Source organism: Babylonia areolata, chromosome 2 (genome assembly GCF_041734735.1).
Source record: "Babylonia areolata isolate BAREFJ2019XMU chromosome 2, ASM4173473v1, whole genome shotgun sequence".
Classification (NCBI taxonomy): Eukaryota; Metazoa; Mollusca; class Gastropoda; order Neogastropoda; family Buccinidae; genus Babylonia; species Babylonia areolata.
Genome location: NC_134877.1, coordinates 7,406,844 through 7,420,193, shown reverse-complemented (window position 1 = coordinate 7,420,193; position 13,350 = coordinate 7,406,844). Strand labels below are relative to the sequence as shown.

The following is a 13,350-nucleotide window of genomic DNA, read 5'->3' as shown; positions in this document are numbered from 1 at the left end:
CTCACTGTGAACCAGCAGATTAATACATACAGGGGAGGGCGTGGGGACGGATAGGCAAGGGGGGAGCATGGGGCAGAATCTGTCAAAGACGAAAGGACTATGCCAGAGAAGAAAACAAATCCATTTATCTCCCACCACACACGGCTGGCGGGCGGCCGAAGACCCTGTTTGATTCACAGACGGAGTGACGGGCACCGTGAGTCGCTGTGTGTGAAAGATGACAGGATAGTCCAAGGAAATCCACCATCAAGAGGCTTACTTGTCGCCCCAAGACAGCCGCTGAATAAAAGCGAAGAAAGCTATTGAGTGAAGGAGAGAGAGGAGAAAGGAAGGGGGGAATCCCGGCAGATGGTCACCACAGCCTTTGGCACAAGAAAGAAAGCAGGAAATAAAGGAAGAAATGTAAGGAAGAAAGAAAGAAAGAAAGAAGGATAAAAACGAAGAAACCTCTCCACTCTCCCTGTTCTGACCCCGTCTTCACCCCGTCCCACCCCACCCCCTGTCCCCCCTTCCCTCCCTTCTCCGTGCTCTCAGGGCCTTCCGCGCTGGTTGGGGGATGTACAGGTCAGGTCAGGGGAGATGGGGTGGGTGAGTGATGATTCACACACAACCGCAAGCACCCTTCACACACACACACATAAGCCCCTACCCTATCTCCCACCAACCCACCGCACTCACAAGGGCCGGCCAGCAGCGCACCCTTCTGCAGCCGTCTGGGTGGCCAGGAGCGTGGGGCATGCAGCGATGCTGTGGCTCCGTCACCATGGACTTTTTTTTGATTGATTGATATGGATACTTATATAGCGCCTATCCTCGGTCGGAGACCAAGCTCTAAGCGCTTTACAAAGACGGGGTCATTTGCACAACAGGCTGCCTACCCGACTGACGGCTGCCACTGAGCGCTCATCATTCGTTTCCTGTGTCCTTCAGTCAGATTTCAAGCACGCACACATACACACTGACAGACATGTAACATTTTACGTGTATGACCGTTTTTTTCTGTTTTTTTTTTAAAACCCGCCCTGTATGCAGCCATACTCCGTTTTCGGGGGTGTGCATGCTGGGTATGTTCTTGTTTCCATAACCCACCGAACGCTGACATGGATTATAGGATCTTTGACGCGCGTATTTGATCTTCTGCGTGTGTATACACGCGAAGGGGGCTCAGGCACTAGCAGATCTGCACATATGTTGACCCGGGAGAAGGTAAAAATATCCACCCTTTACCCACCAGGCGCCGTTACCGAGATTCGATCCCTGGACCCTCAGATTGAAAGTCCAACGCTTTAACCACTTGGCTATTGCCCCAATCGAGACTGGTCGCGCTTTCTCTGATGGACATCACGTCAACATGGCATGCTGAGACATTTGCAACAGTTCTGTAGCTGCACAATGTTGTGTGTGGTGAAGATACACATCTTGCACTGTGTTGTGCTGGCATTGGCTTTTTCTGAACACAGTTTTGATTGGACCACTCTCTGTCATGTTGGCATATACATAGTGATGACCTTAACGGGTATCGTGCCGTACATCTAAGGTCGCTTTTATCTCTTCTTCTTCCTCAATATCCTTTTTAAAAGTTCTGCTGATTTCCATGTTTCATTGTGCTGATATATGGCATCGTCATCATCATCACCATCGCCATCATCACCATCATTGTCATCATCGTCATCACCACCATCGCCATCATCACCATCACCATCATCGTCATCGCCATCATCACCATCATCGTCATCGCCGTCATCACCACCATCATCATCACCATCATCATCACCATCACCATCATCATCATCATCATCATTATCTCTCTGTCTCTGCCTTTGTGGGAGTGTGTCTGTCTGTCTATCTGTCTCTTTCTCTAGTTCAATTTACATCGTTTGCGTAAGAGTTGTTGGAGACTCTCTACTGATTTTGACAGCGGTGGGACCGACAGACACCCAGCATCGTTCCTCTCTCTCTGTGGTTAAAAATATCCAGTCGCGCATTTGGGTGTCTGCTTGGCTCAATGCTGAGTTCAAATCACAGACACATCAACATAAAAACAATAGCACATTTGCTGCTCATTTTCATGTGATGTCATTATGGTGGTGTCAGGTCTTTGACAGAAAGGCCCACATCCACCCAGTTTTCCGCGGATGGTTACTGGGTCATATCGTCTGAGACGGATGTCGACGCGAAACCTGAGTGTTACTATTTAACAAAAATGGATGTTTGAGATTACCATATACAGCAGATTACCATATACAGCATACATAATTTTGGATCCATAGTTGGATTGCAGGGCTGGGAAAAAAACTGGGATTCAAATGTAAGGATGAAGCTGTATGGATATGGATTGGGTTCCAAGTGGCTCAGTGTTTTTTAAAGGACTATCAAGAAGGGACTTTGTCGAGGAGAGGGCGATATTTGATGTCAATTAAAGCCTTTCCAAAGTGAGGGCATTTGATTTTGTCCTGCTCGCGCGCATTCGTGTGTGTGTGTGTGTGTGTGTGTGTGTGTGATTCCAGGTTCCAGATGGTTTATTCATGTATAGGCCTAGGCCCCTTATGAAGGTGTATGCGAACATTATTCTTTTATATAGAGACAAACATCACATTGTAATGCATGTTAACGTCCAAATATTCAATAAAACAAACACATAAGTAAAACAGTGCTACGGTTCAGTATGCATGACAATAAACTGCTGTCACGAAGTTGCAGTTTCTTTGAATTTGAAAGCTTTGTATAAAGATAGAGAACAATTTCAGGAGAGGTTGATGACACAGAGAGAGAGAGAGAGAGAGAGAGAGAGAGAGAGTTCAGTCTTTCGCTTACACAGAACCTGACGAGTTCTTTGAAGTGGAGGGAAGGTGAAGAAATGATCTGCAGACAGTGTTAAAGTGTGGGAGGCAGGTGGACGCTGCACAGTGTTGTGAGTGATGTTCTGGAGATTGAGTTCGCATTCTTTGGGTTGTAGTCTGTTTGGAAATGCGTTTTAGCAGCGGGTGGTGTAGCTTCAATTTTGGACCGATATTAGACATCCTGCCTTTTGTTTCTCTCTGTCTTTTTGTTCGTCTTTCTGTTCGTCTGTCTCTTTCACTGTCTCTCTCTTTTTCAGTGTGCCTCTCTGTTTGTCTGACTGTCTCTATATATCTGTCAGTCAGTCTCCCCCTCTCTCTCTTTCTATCTCTCTCGTCTCATTTCTCGCCATTTCTTGAATCACAGACAGACATGTGCACATGCACACACACATACATACATATGCAGACACGCACACGCACACTCACACACACGCACGCACACACACACACACACACACACACACACAGCACGCAGGCTCACACGCACACTACTGACACAGAGGCGTGAAGTTATAGGGTTTTTGTCGCCAGTGGGGAACGCTTGAGGAAAGTATAAAAGTGTCAGGAACAGTTCGCTTGACACATTCACTGCTGTTTAGAGACTGCTGTCTGACACTCCCCCCCCCCCCCTGTGTCCTCCTCCCTTTCCTTGTCTCCATCCTCCTCCTCCCTTTCCTTGTCTCCATCCTCCTCCTCCTCCCTTTCCTTGTCTCCATCCTCCTCCTCCCTTTCCTTGTCTCCATCCTCCTCCTCCTCCCTTTCCTTGTCTCCATCCTCCTCCTCCCTTTCCTTGTCTCCATCCTCCTCCTCCTCCCTTTCCTTGTCTCCATCCTCCTCCTCCCTTTCCTTGTCTCCATCCTCATAGCCACAGCCTCCTCTAGGTTTAACCTAGCTTCCATCTTGCTGTTACCTCGACTTGTCTGTTTCTCTATTTTCCTTGTACATCAGATTAGTATCTCAGGTTTTTGTCATACATCCATCCTCATCGACCTTTCTGTTATTTCGGATGAATAAATTTAGTCTGACATCATTAATCTTGCATTTCCGTTGTACTCATCATTCTTGCCATCCTGCACATGACATAAATCATGTCATTACTATTATATCTGACGATGCCATTCAAGTCTGAATCCAAACCGAATCTTGTTGTTTATATTCTCCTTTCTTGTTCATTTTCAATACTTTATTGTGCACATACTCCTTTCATATTATCTGTTCCATACCCCAGTGTCTTTCCTAGTTCTCCACCTACATCATCCTCAAATTTTATTGTTATATTCCACACCCTTTTTTCTCCATCCATCGCCTACCTTCTTCTCATACCATACACATCTCCCCATTTTCTTTTCCATTCCAGTCTCATCTATCCCTTTACCTTGTAGTAATCTATGCTCCTCTGATTACTTGCGTAACGATACATCTGACTGCAGGTTCACTACATTATCTGTCTTCATCACCAATCATCTCGTTTCGCTTTCTACATCATATCTTTTGTCCTAAGTAACTGTACTCGCAATGAACTGACTTTCTCACTCCCTTTCACTTACTTGAGATAGAAAGAGAAACGACGCAACGACGAACACGCATTTCTTTAATAGCAATGAATAAGCATGCCACTTCTTTTTTACATCCGGTCCTCACAAAAATGAATCCTGTTCACATACAACTTCTAAACCTTCTGATAATTCAATCACTCAATCCAGTTCTTGTCTCCATATCCTCTCCTCCCTTTCCTTGTCTCCATCCATCCTCCTCTCCCTTTCCTTGTCTCCATCTCTCCCTTTCTGTCTCCATCCTCCTCCTCCCTTTCCTTGTCTCCATCCTCCTCCTCCTCCCTTTCCTTGTCTCCATCCTCCTCCTCCCTTTTCCTCTCTTGTTTACCCCCACACTCTTTTCAGTTCACTGCTGAAAAGTTTAATTTTCTTCCTTCACACACACACACACACACACACACACACACACACACACACACACACACACACACACACACAGAATGAATGAATGAATGAATGAATGGTTCATTTACATAGGCCACAGCCCCTCATGAAGGGGGTAATTAAACAGCAATAAAAGACAATATCATATTTGCTGATAAATAAACACTCGAAACAAGAGTATGAAATGACTGTTTCTCTAAATTTGACAGCCTTGTACAAAAACAAAGATTAAGTATAACATCAGGTTTTGTGCATGACATCAATAAACTCAATCTGAACAAACTAGGATGTCTGTAATATTTCGGATGAATAAATTTAAGTCTGACATCATTAAGTTTTGGACAATATAGAACAAAGTGTACTTCATCTTCTTTTGCCATCCTGCACAATGGACATAAATCATAGTCATTACATAATTCATATCTGAAACGATGCACATTCAAGTCTGAAATACCAAACCGAAATCTTGTTGTTATATATTTCAACTGTCTATCTATGTTCATTTTCAAATAACATTTAAGATAATGAGTGCAACAATACGTCATATTCATATTAAATCGTTCACATGTACTAAGTGATCATTCCAGTTCTGCCACCTACAATCAATCAAACGTTGACAAAATATATTTATAAAATAAGTTATATTGCCAACACCTTGGTTTTCCCATCCATCGCCTAAACCGTTCTCATACAAACAGGTACGAACATCTGAGACCCAATTTTTCTTTCCATTCACATGTACATCATATAAAATTCTTTACGCTTTGTAGGTAATCTAAATGCATCCATCTGAATTAACTTGAACCAGTAACGAATACATCTGACTGCAGAGTTCACGTACATGGGATATCTGTCTGTATCACCATAAAAAAGATCATTAGGTGTTCGCATATCTACACATAAATACTTTTTAGTAGCAAATAAGTGAACTGACTCGCAATGAACTGAAGCTTTCTCTAATCCCCATAATTCGGAACTTTACTGAGAGAGAGAGAGAGAGAGAGAGAGAGAGAGAGAGAGAGAGAGAGAACGAACGAACGAACGAACGAACGAATCTTTTTAATGAGGGAAGTGGAATAAGCATGCACATGCTTTTTTACATCCGGCCCTCAGGGCAAAAAGAAATGAAATCAAAATGTTCACAAGATAACAAAAGGTTATAGAAAAACATACACGAAATTCAAATACACTCAATTGCACAGTAGCATTTACAAGTACATAATCATGATACCTGCATTAATGACAATAATGTATATGAATATGGTAATGAGAGAGATAGAGTGAGTGAGTGAGAGAGAGAGGATGAATGAATGAATGAAGGAAGGAAGGAATAAATGAATGATAAATGAATGAATGAATCTTATTTCCGATAGCATTAGAGTAAGGAAACAATTGCTTTCTCCAGCCCTCGAAAGGGAAAAATGTCTAAAGAAAAGGTATGAAGAAGACCCCCCAAAAATGAGTAAACGGTAACAAATTCATAGAAAACGAGAAAAGAAACAACATTATAATAAGCATCATATTTATAAGAAACAACACGTAATTTATAGCATCATATTTATGAGAAACAACACGTAATTTATAAAAATGCGCAGCGAGGGAGAGAGAGAGAGAGAGAGAGAGAGAGAGAGAGAGACATGGAAAAAAGCGACAGGAGATGAGATAGTATTTATAGAGAGGGTGAGATAAGGAGATAGAGTGAGACATGTGGCGAAATACAGTAATATCATATTACATAACATAATATGGTATATTAAACAGACTTTGCAAAATTTTCCATCAGGTATTCATGATACCTTTTCTTAAACACAGTGATACTTGCATGAACATTAAAACTTGATAAGATATTGTTCCAGAGGCAACCGCCAGAGTAAGTGAGACTCGATTTGAATAAATCAATTCTTGGCAGTGGTACCATGATCTTGTTGTTGTTACGTATAGTAGTTGTAAGGAATCGCTGTTTCAGATATGGAGGAGCAAAACCAGACATGATCTTAAACATGAAAAGCGCCTTATTATGAATGAGTTTCCATTTAAATGGCAGAATATCTAAATCTTTGTAATCAGAGACAGTTAATGACGAAGATTTCAGATGTATCAGCTTTAAGGCTCTTCTATGTAGACTCATGAGTTGTTTTAAAACATTTTCACTGGCAGAATCCCATATTGTTGAGGCAGAATTTACATGTGGTTCGATATAAGCATGGAAAAATAATTTACGGCAATGCTTTTTCAAGAAATGCTTGATTCTAGAAAGTTGATGAATCTTTTTGGATAAAGTTTTACAAGTCATCATAACATGTTGAGACCATGACAAGTTATTGTCAATAATAAGACCAAGTACTTTGTGATGACTGACTTCCTCAATCATTACGCCATTGATATACAATGGAGAACGAGTGGGCAGTAGGTTCTGGCACTTTTGCCTTGTGGTAATGACAATGAATTTCGTCTTTTGCGGGTGTAAGCACATATGATTAAGTTCAGACCATGTTACCATATCATTAATACTTTGTTGCAAGGATGATGATACCCTTTCTATTCTATGATGCTTAGTGTGTATCGTTGTGTCATCTGCAAATAACTCACAAGGTGGTTCAATAAAGAGGGGTAAATCGTTAATGTAAATTGAAAATAAAATAGGTCCTAGAACAGAACCTTGGGGAACACCGTAACTTATAGGTAAAAGCTGAGATTTGACTCTATCAACTGAACCATTTGCTTTCTGTCGGACAAAAACGAAGACATTAGCTTGAAAGTATTGTGAGATAACCCATATGCTTTTAGTTTTCTGACAAGAAGAGTGTGACCAATAACATCAAATGCCTTTGCAAAATCTACAAAAAGAACACCTGTTATTTCGTTGTTGTTAATATTAGTAAGCCACTGATCAACGAGGTTGGTTAGTGCTGTATGACAGGAGTGGTTAGGCCTAAATCCTGACTGATTTGGGTGAAACAGACTAAATTCATTGAAATGGTTGAGTATATGTTTCTTCAAGTGATTCTCTAACGGTTTAGATAGTATAGATAATATAGAAATTGGCCTATAATTAGAGGGATCCGAACGATTACCATTCTTGAATATGGGTACAACTTTCGCAGTTTTAAATGCCTTTGGGACCTGATTTTTTGATATACATAAATTGTAAACGTAAGTCAGTGTTTCAGCGATAATTGGAGCAGCCATTTTAAACATTTTTTCCGTCTAGGTCATCAAGTCCTCTTGTACTTGTCTGTTTTAAGTGAACAAGAGCATTATATACTTCATGTACACACATAGGGGGAATGTTCAAAGTGGATGTGATATTTTTGGACAAACAGAAATCTTCTAGAACATCTAACTGATTAACGTTGGTTTTGTTGGATTTTATCGTAGAGCTGGATATATTACAAAAATGACTATTTAGGTTTTCCACAGAGATATCTTTGGGTATTGGGTATTGTGAAGTTTTGTTGTTATTGGTTAGCTGATTGATAGCTCTCCATATCGATCTACTGTCAGCTTTAGAGGAAATCATTTCATGAAAATGCTTAATTTTTGCTGAACGTTTTAAACTATTCACTTTATTTCTTTGTGTTTTGAATTCCTCTTGATTCCCCTTATCTAAAAGCTCGTCTTTCTGACTGATTTCGATTGCTATGCTTTGAGTCATCCATGGTTTCTGTGGGTTATTTTTGACACGTTTTGTTTTAAATGGTGCATGCTTGTTATAAACATTTAGAAAATTGTGATACCAGACTTCAAGTGCTTCGTCAGGATTAGTAAACTGGTAAACAGATGGCAGACAGGAATTCATTAAATCAAACAAAAAGAGATCTTTATCAAAACATGAGAAATTTCTATAATTAATAATCTTATGGTAGTTTTGGGGAACTTTAATGCCACGTTTTGCCCATGTGAAGCAGATTGGTAAATGATCACTGCATCCAAATGTTGGTGAGCACAATTCTATTATATTGTTAGTCGAGGAAGCATAGATATGATCAATTAGTGTTGCAGATGTAGAAGTAATCCTTGTGGGTTTGTCAATTAGCTGAGTTAGATTAAAAGATTCATAAATATTAGTCCAAGCATTAGTGAATTTCATCAAATCTATGTTGAAATCACCCATTAAGATAATTTCATCAGATACCTGCGAAATCAAAAGATCATCCATCATACTTGTAAATTTATCAGTCCAATCTACACGTTCAGCGGGGTTTCTATAAATAAAACCTTATACGATTGGTTTTGATCTTTTCAACTGAACTTCAATCCACACTGACTCCACATGATAATTCTCTAGTGCTTCAAGTCTCCTAAAATTAATGTTTTGATGAACGTATACAAGCAGACCTGTTTCTTTCGGATTGACTGGATCTTTGCGAATAAAATGGTAGTTTTGCATTATAAGTTCTGAGTCAGATATGTGCTGAGATAATTTTGATTCTGCGAAACCAAATATATGAAAGCCTTTATACCAGAATTATACAATATATGGGACACATCACTTAATTTATTTACCACATGATTTATATTGAGATACCCAACTCTCAAGCCATCTTTTGATGGCCAAAGATTACGCGTATTGCTCATAATTGTCAGAACAAATAATTAAAAAAGATAATCAAATAGCGCACTAAAGGTATAAATAGTGTAAATCAAACTCGTTAGGAAGATCAACTATACAAAGAGACAACAAAAGGCAGCAGTGTTTGTACACTGTTGCAGGATGTCCTGAAGCTGCTGTTCAGCCAGGTACCTCGAACGGAAAGCATTCAATACAACGTGAATCTACTTATGAACTTAGTCACATATTTTGTTCCGGCATACAGTGACACATGTGAGTTTTAAGATAAGCCATACAAATGCAGCATGTGACAAAAGAACAGACCCACAAATCACACATCCTCATTTATATATGCATATATGTGTTTGATGAGCAGGGAATGAGAGAGAGATGTCGTTTTCGTCTAAAATTAGGAGAGTGAGTTGTGTGAAATCAATCTGAATAAGAAACATATTACGGTACACTGTATACATACTCTGTGTGTTATTTCTCAATAGCCACATAACCAAAATGGATGCTTGCAGATTACCATAAACAGCATACGTAGTTTTGGATCCATGGTTAGATTTGCAGAGGTGGGATAAAAACGGATTCAAATGTAAAGGTGAAGCTGTATGAATAATTATGGATTTGGCTGAAGACCGACACAGTCATCATCAAGTTGAACAGGTGAACATGTTTCCTTTCCAGTTATGACTTCTTGTCAGACAATAGCCTGCAGATAGGGAAGTGGGGGTGGGCAATGAGTTGCCGGTTTGGAGGCCAGGGGAGGGGAAGTACAGCCTGATCGCAGTGTTCTGGGGCGGGGTATGGGAGGTCGGCTGACAGGTGAGGCAAGGTCTGGTACTGAAACCCGAAGAGAGTTGTACATTTTGTTGATTAATGACAATAATTAAGATTGAACGGTGGTTCAATAGACGGAGCATCAGCTTTGGAATCGAGGGTACAGGGCCCGGTTCCAACAAGGATATAGACTTTAACACCTCACCCCCAACCTTTCTCCCCCGTCCAGACCTTATGTGCTAGTCTGGGTGCTAGTCTTTCCAACGACACGAGAACCCGTGTGCAGCGTACATTAGACGCGTTTAAAAGAATGCGCGATATTGTTATTAAAAAAAAAAATGCTGGGGGAAAAAAATTTGATAGCGTAGTCTGCAATGTTCAGAAGTGTCCCTCATGACAGAGGACGTAGAGTTCACGTGCTGTTGACAGTGCAGGCGTGTCCCTCATGACAGAGGACGTAGAGTTCACGTGCTGTTGACAGTGCAGGCGTGTCCCTCATGACAGGGGACGTAGAGTTCACGTGCTGTTGGCAGTGCAGGCGTGTCCCTCATGACAGAGGACGTAGAGTTCACGTGCTGTTGACAGTGCAGGCGTGTCCCTCATGACAGAGGACGTAGAGTTCACGTGCTGTTGGCAGTGCAGGCGTGTCCCTCATGACAGAGGACGTAGAGTTCACGTGCTGTTGGCAGTGCAGACGTGTCCCTCATGACAGAGGACGTAGAGTTTACGTGCTGTTGGCAGTGCAGGCGTGTCCCTCATGACGAAGACAGTCCACGGCATGCACGTGGTGCAGATCGCTGTCTCTCATGACGTCCTGTGCAGCAAGGTCCAGCACACCACTGACGGATCTGGCGGCATTCCGGCACGACTAGGACGGAAGGAGGTCGTGGGATGGGAGGAGGGCGTGGGGTTGGGGGTTTGGGGTGGGGGTGGGGGGGGGGGAGACGGGGTGAGTTGGGGGTCTGGGGTCTGGTGGCATCAGGACTGGAAAGTGTGTGAGCACAGCAGCTGGGCAGAGATGAAGGGGAGAGTTCAAACAGCGTGTGCCACTTTGAAGGAGAAGAGGGTTCGGGGGGTTTGGAGGGAGCTGGATTGAGGGTGGGGGTGGGCGTGGCGGTGTGTGTTTGGGGGAGGGGGGTGGGGTAGGGGTAGCAGCGCGGACTGATGTCCCTCCGTGGAGACGTCAGGCCGAGTCGTTGTGCTCTGTCGCTTCTTTTGAGGTGCGGGGAGTCCTGTTGTCCGGGACATGATTGGTTTGGGCAGTTGAGTCTGTGGTCATGGAGCTCTTTGAACATCAAAGTTATGAGACGATAACATCTCTCTCTCTCTCTTTCTCTCTCTCTCTCTCTCTCTCTCTCTCTCTCTCTCTCTCTATATATATATATATATATATAGATAGATAGATAGATAGATATACATGAAGCATTAAAGAGATTACTTACTGTTACATTGTGAATGTCGTTGAACATTTGTGTTAGCTTTTGTTTTGGTTGATTTGTAATGTCGTCTTATTGTCATGCTAGTTTATCTTATATCCTCTTTCAGTGTAACCCCCTTCAGTAAGGGGCTTTGGCCTGCATCGGAATTTAAAAGAAATCGTTATCGTTGTATATATATATATATATATATATATATATATATATATATATATATATATATATCCCTATCTCTATTTGTCTGTCTATCTGTCTCTCGCTGTCTGCGACGAAACGTAATTCTAGCCATGCCTTCTATTTACACTTGTTGATGAGTTGATATTGATAACAATGTTTCCTCGTCACCCCATATTGATAGTTTATGCAAGCACATTTCCCGAAAGTTGTTCCAGTTCTTAAAAAAAAGAAGAAAAAAAATAAAGAAACAATACAGAACTTTTTGGGTGTTGAAGGAAGGAAAAAAAAAAAAAAAAAAAAAAACAATACAAAAAAAACAAAACAACAACAACAAAAAACAAACAAACAAACAAAAAAACCGCGCCAAAAACAACAACAACAACAACAACAAAAATAGTGATTTAAAAATCCCAAAATGTATATATTTCATCATCTATCGATTATGCCTAAACTCACTTTGACCTGTGCAGTGCTGATTCATGAAAATCTTTATCTAGAAGAACTAAACGAGCTCTGAAGATTGTACTTTCAAAATTAAAAGGGTTGACCCCACATGACTAATTAGCACTGGATATTTTTCTATCAATGTACAAAAGTTGTTATGATGTATAGAATAACGAACGGTTTAGCTCCTCCAACACAAACTACAAGATTTCCTCACAATCACGCAAGGTACACTGATAAATATTCTAATCCGGAAACCCAGAATCGACCTGTTTAAAATCAGCCTCGCTTACTCCGAAGGGACTCCTTTAAATCAGCTAATAAAACGTTTCTGTTTCAGACATTAAGGACTTCATTTCATAAAATCTGTTACTTTAATCTCTTTCCTTTATGTGGATTCATAATGTGAAACAAACAAAAAATACACAATAACCGATCTACCAACATGAATGTGATATCTTTTTATCGAAAAAAGAAAAGAAAAAAAAAAGCCTGCCTCACCAGACTTTCAGGTCTCATGTCCACGACCCACACTTTCACTCCTTTCGCGACATACGCTGCTTTGTGCGTGCATGCATTCGGGCGTGAGCGTACCCTTTCATGTATGTGCGTGTGCGCACGTGCACGTGCACACGCGCGCGTGCGTGTGTGTGTGATTGTTTCGTCGTTTGTAATCAGTATTTCTTCCTGGTATGTTGTGTATTGTTTTGTGTCAATTTTCTTTTCTTTCTTGAAAATAATTCTTTATTGAAGATTTTTTTCCTTTCTTTCTTCATGTACCTTTTTGTCATCCCCCAGGGCCGGGTGGAAAAAAACATGTACAGTAATTATTGCTTATCTCATTACTTGTGTGAAATAAAATTTCCTTCGTTCGTTCTTTCTCTTCATTTTTTCCCCGGAAAACGAATGTATACAGTAGGGACAATTCACATAATGAACAATCATAAACATTTATGTGGGACTGCATTTTGATTGGTTGTAGTGCGGATCAACATTGATCCTTGCTTCACACATTGGTATAGTCTGTTTAGCTGAAAACGTATGACAATGTACAATTGACTGTGCAATACGATAATGAAATGTTGACGTTTATGTTTTGCAAAATGTCTAAATTTATAATAACTATGTAATGATTATGAATGAATGTTTTAAAAAGGGGAATGTGTGAAATGCTTTTATAT

General features: G+C 40.9%; 1 protein-coding gene across 2 annotated transcripts in view; it reads left to right on the top strand.

The window, feature by feature from the left end:
• LOC143278877 (uncharacterized) overlaps positions 1-13,350 on the top strand; it is a 172,839-nt gene that overhangs the window by 128,104 nt on the left and 31,385 nt on the right. The gene's annotated exons all lie outside the window — the stretch shown is intronic.